Consider the following 6,159-nt stretch of genomic DNA (forward strand, 5'->3'; position numbering starts at 1 on the left):
ATCCTGGCTGTGTGGCATTAGAGGATATCAGAACAGCAAAGGGGTCTGCAACTAATTCTCATGGCTGCTGTGAGCCTCTGTGACCAGACACAGGGAAAAGTGGTTGCTGACACTGGTACTTACATGTACCCAGACATGAGCACAAAACTGTTATGGAAACACAACCAGGGAGCAACAAGCTCAAGCTCTGAGATGCCCCTTGGTTGCTATTTTTTATGTAGACCAATTAGCCTTTTAAATGACTGCATTTAATTGTATTTCATCTGATTGTGTTGTATTTATAAAAAAAAGAAAAGGCGCTTACAAGCTGAAAACAGCATCTTATCTGATTACAATGATCACATCTTCTCAGATAGTATCAAATATACTTGTTCAATAGATTTTTATTGGACATCTGTCAGCACCGTTAGACACCCTGGGTGGTACAAAGTCTTTGCCCTCAAGTACTTGATACATAAAATGCTAATTAGAAATTTAGTTATAAGCAAGGTAGGACATGGAAAAATGACACAAAGTAATAAAAGTGTCTGAGGAATGTTCAGCCAACAGAAACTGGGAATACTGGAGCGGAGTTGTTCTGGGACCTGAATCACCCTGAGGTTCTCCTCAAAAATGTAACAAGTTTCCCTTTTTGGTGTATAAATTAATTCAAGCATCTCTGCATTCTTCCCTTTCACCAGAAATAAGTTTGAATAAGAACAAATTAGTGACAGTAGGAGAGGGAGAAGAGAAAGGACAGAAAGTTTGGATAGGTATATTGATTTAAAAGAAGGAAGAAATGAGTGAGAGGCAGAGGACCAGAAGAATGATAAAAGGGGAAAGAAAAGCAACAAAGAAAAAGAAAAATTGAAAAGAGGCTAAAGGTAAAAGGGGAGGAGGAAAGGAACTGACAGTGTCCGGAGCGGGAAGAAAAATGGAGGAACAAAAGGAGAGGGGGGAGGAAGAGAGAGGGGAGGGGCGGGGGGAGGGGTAGAGAGGAAGAGGAAGGTAGGAAAAAAGATGGATCAGGAACCTCATTTTAAAGCAATTTAGAAATAACTCTATTTTTTTCCTATACACTTTATAAACACATTTTAGAAATGAAAAGAAAATTATAACAATGTATTCACTAATTTATTATATAAATGCTCACCAAATATTTTCAGGTTGTGTTTAAGAGTGGAAATTAAGTTGTGTTGATAATAATTCTTTAAAAAAAAAAAAAGGGGGTGTTTATAGGAGAGCTGGGTGAACCAAAATTCTTTTTTTTTTTTTTTACATAAGCAAAGATTTCAAAAATCAATAGATTCAAAATTCTTTGTAGATTGTTAACTCATGAAAATCAGAAGTCACTTTCAGAACTGTATCTGTTTAGCCAAGTAACTATTTAAAACAAAAATGCAAAACTATTAGGCTGAGCCTCCTTTCTTTGTAAATCTGGTTTGTATATCAAGACAAATTGAACTGTTTTAAATAAATTTTTTGGTGATGAAATACTAGTGAAATAATGTCTTAACTTTTTAAACTTAAAACAAAAACAACAAAATGCCCCAACATAGCATTATCCCTTAATAACTTTTGTGGCAGCTCCTGAACAACAACAAAAAATCCTAAACAGGAACAAAGTCAATTAATCTAATCATTAGGGGTAAAATTTTAAAAAAGGCAAACGAAAATAATTTGCTGTTGAGTTAAAAAATTATTTGTTTTACAATGTATAGATGTGTAACTAATATTGAAACTTCATGCAGTTTGACATTGTAACTGATTCATTTTGAATTAAAATAATTTAGATACAAGATATGTTGATTTCAAATACAAAATTGTGTCATTACTATTTCAACCTTAATATTTATATATGGATTCCTTCTCTTTTGTTGCTTTTTACAATTCGGTTTATTTTGAAAAATAACATTTATTTCCTTGTCTTTTCTTGAATCATACAACTCCCCCCCAAATGAATCAGTGATCTATTTTGTATTTTGTGCTGTAGGAACCAAACAAAATTGTGCATTATCTTTTACTCAAATGACTTTGGAGTAAAAAAAATTGCAAAAGGGTAGTAAGAATGTAATGTGAAAGATGTTATTGACCATTTCTTTTCCATATGTTAATAGGGGCTGGGTGGAGTAGTTTAACTTAGTAACAAAATGAATTTGAAAACATCTCTTTTTAAAGTTAATAAATTAAATGATTCCCTCCTTCCCTAAAAGTTTCTACATTGCAAACCTGAACCAAAACAAAAAATTGAGAGGTTTTGTGAAACACACTGTGTAACCCACAAAAAAACAAACGGTTGTCCTTCAGTTCTTTTTTCCCCTTGAGCCTCTTCTGTCTCTGGAATACATACATTGCTTTCTCAGGTCTTCAACACTGAACACTTTTGAATGAATGATAATTTGAAGGAGGAAAATTTCCTTTTCTGCTTAGTTTGCTTACATTTTATGAGATACCCTAAACACATACTTATTTATTTGACAGGAGAAAAAGCTGCATGTGCTTTTAAACTGGAACTAATTTACACTTTCTCAAAGTTTATAGGCGTTTAAAAGAACCACAGTAAGACTTTAAGTTGTAGGAAGAAACAAAACATCCCAAAGTGGTAACAGTAAAAAAAAAAACAAGCAAGCAAAACCAAAAATAAATAAAATAAAAACCCACCAAACAAAAAACAAATTCCTTTAAAAAAGCAGCAATATATCAGGAAATGTGAGCTTTTCTTTTTCTATATTTTGTAGCAACCATAATTTTATTCCAAAATTGATTGATTCATCAGAAAATTAAAAAATTGTATTTTAATGTATTTCTCTCCTAGCTGCTTTCCATTTGTTTGTTCTTTCTTTTGTAAAACATGCTGAACTTTAAAAATAGAAAAGTCAGTAAGTGTTAGATATAAAATGCAATATATATTCTGGGGATTTATCCAAAGGAGCTAATCCAAAAAAGGAAAAAGTTATATTCCCCAAAATATCTATGCAGCACTGTTTACAAAAGTAAAAAATTTGATGTAACATATATCTAAATATCATGGTTAATGATTTACATATATAACTGTACTGAATTGATAGTCATGAAAACTTTGAGACAGCCTGGGGAAATACTTATGTTACAAAAACAAGTAAAAAATTAAGATATAACAATGACAAAATTTGAAACTAGTATAAATGAACAAATGCTGAAAAATAAACATTTAAAAGTTAAATTAATTTTCTATGACAATGGTGAAATTATTGATTTTTACTTCTATTTTTATTTTTCACTCTTTAAAATTTTTTTTCTTTCCTTTTTGTTTTCCTTTTTTAACTTGGCTTATTTCTCCAAGAAAAATATTCTTTTATTTTAAATCTTTAAAAAAGTTGTTTTATTCTCTCAAACTTTTTTTTCTTCTCTGCATGTTTTTGTATGTTCACACTGGAGGAAAATGGATTAGAATCCTATCTTTAAAATGGAGTCAAATGTCAGTGTTTCTGAATTCAGATAATTAAATTCCATAATTAGACCAAACTGTTCTCCAGAAAAAATAAGGAAGAGGAGGAAGGGGAGAAGAACAAGAATCGGAAGAAGCATAACAGTATTAATATTACCATATAGAATATACAGTATATATCATATAGGATATGCATTATAAAGGATAATAATTATTAAAGAGAAAGAACATTTAATCCTGTAGCTGTATTTTTAACTCTTAAACAAGTTAAATGTAACTCTGCACTAAATATTTATCTGTCCCAAAGAAGCAATGTAGAAAAAAATTGAAAATAAATACAATGTTTGATAGTAGTCTTTAATATTAACAAAAACAAAGAAAAGAAATATGAAAAGTTATGGTACCTCAAGTATGCCCATTTTTATCCCTAACCTAGGAATGTCAGTCTAGACAAGAAATAACCCTTCTTTCAGGTTAATTTGAGTGCTGGGCTCATTCAGAAAGGAGAGATGAAACACCAATCAACATGATTTAGTTCCCCAACCCTAGCCTGAAATGGCCAGGTCACTGAGGCAAAACTGATTTGGGGGCTAAAAAGATCTGTATTTCACCCCTGTTGTCTCCTCTCGTATTCTTGCAGCCTTTGCAGCTTCTAACTATACACACATAAGCCCTTTTTTGGGGGGGGGTGGAGAGGATTAGAATTAAGTAAAACAGCTGATTTTTAAGAAAAGAACTAATCAGTTTCAATTTAGCAATCATTGGTAATTTTTAATTACATAATTTAAAATGATTTTCAAATAGCAGATTGTTCAAGTGAATTTATATTTTCTCTTCTAATATTAAACACATTTAAACTGATTCAGCTAACTTAGCTAGTGTTAGTGAGTGATTTTTACATGGAAAAAAAACCTAAAGGTGAGCTGAATTCAATGATTATTTAAAAAAAAATTGTTTCCCATTGAATCTAGGATGGTAAAAAGTTGATTGCATTTTACAGGAGTTTAAGAGGTCTGGATGGAGATTTTTGTGGGGTATAACTTGCTTTTGTTTTAGGCACACAGAGATAGCATATTGGATATGTCCCCCAGGGAGAAAATCTGAGAAGTACTTTTATTATCACCTAAAGATTCATATTAAATGAAGGAAACAGCACTTAAAGTTTCTAGGAACTGGGATGCTCTGCCTAGTTGCCTTCCTCCTTGTTCCCCAATATAACAGAAAAGATTTAGGGAGATTGGGGCTTCTCTTTAGGAAAAGGCCAAGAAATACAACAGCCTTTTGGAGACCATCTTTTAGCCCTTTCAAAAGTCCACACACATCACCAAGAAAAGTTCCTGGGCAACAGAATCACACATTCTGACCAAGATAATTTTTTTCCCTCTGGACTCTAATTTTCATGATTCTCTTTGTTGTGCTGTTTGTTTTAGCTTGTTTTTCATTTAAAAAATGTTTATTGAGTGCCTACTATGCGGCATGCACTGTTTCCAGCTCACTGATTTGTTTTAAAATAATGCTTGTGATCAAGAGCTAACTATTAAGAGTCAGATAAGCGGGGAGGGTCAGAGGTGTGTGTGTGTGGGTGAGACACAGATGTCTCCCACCTTCTTGGGCAGAAAATATTCTTTTTCTACTCAACAACAAATAGCTTATAGTATTTTAATTCCTGTTGTTCCATGGGGGAAAAAATCTCAAAATCAAAAATCTGAAAAACACGTGGCTGGGTAGAACAAAACGCTCATTGGGGAGGGTGGGCTCTAAGGTGCTGGAGGAGACAGAGAAAGCGAGTTGCAAGCCCTCCCCCGCCCCCAAGTCCCAACCCTATTTCTTTTCAGCGCGCCGGGAAAACGGGGAGGGGGACAAAGGTGCTACATGCTGTCTTTCAACTCCCGACTTTTTGAACGGCTGCAATCATCCAGCAGCAGAGCGTTGAGCAGAAGTAGGAGTCAGCTCAGACTCTGCAAACGAAAAATAATAACAATAAAAAAATTTCAAGGCATTCATATCGGTGTAGTCAACACGTGTTGCGGAGTCGGCCCGGGCCGCAGGCGACTGAGACAATGGGGTCGGGGACTGGGGAAGGGGAGTGACCCCCTTCCTCACCTGCCCTCCCAGCACGCGTACCCCCGACAGAATTATCCTCCCTCCTGCAGAGTCTGGAGTAATAACCCAGTTTCCGCCCTGTTCAGGGGGACTCCAGAATTTCTGGGGGTCGACCCTCGCTTTTCCCCGTTCCCTAAGCGAGGGGGTTCCATAGTCTCCCGGCCGCGCTCTCCGCCACCCCTGGCGCCATCCCAACCCCCGCCGCTAGAAACTCGTTGGCCTCGCTCGCCGCTCAGCCGTGGAGTCAGGGCTTGCGCGTGGACCGCGCGTCCAGCTCTCAGCCGCGTATCCGGGACTCCGAAACGCGCGGCTAGCCGCCCCCTCCCCCACCGCCCAGACGGGGTGCGACCGCCCACGTGTCGCCCCTAGCCCAGTCCGGTCCTTCCCTCGGGCTCCCAGAGCCAGAGGATCCGGAATGAGTTGGTTAAAGCCGAGGGAAGGGACCCGGGCGGATCCGCTTCCCCCTCCCCAGGAACGGAGGGAGGGGGGAAGGGCTGCCGCCCCCTCCCCTAAGCTCCCGCCCCTCGCTTCCCCGTGCGCGGAGCGGAAATTACCCCCTCCCCCCGCGGGTCTGACCTGGGGACGTGGGCGGGGCTTCGCGCTTAGCCCCCCGCCCTCCGTCCCTCTCCCGCCTTCCCGCCGGGAACGGA

The sequence above is a fragment of the Sapajus apella genome, unplaced genomic scaffold (assembly GCF_009761245.1).
Source record: "Sapajus apella isolate SASKATOON/1434 unplaced genomic scaffold, GSC_monkey_1.0 scaffold12, whole genome shotgun sequence".
NCBI classification, from domain to species: Eukaryota; Metazoa; Chordata; class Mammalia; order Primates; family Cebidae; genus Sapajus; species Sapajus apella.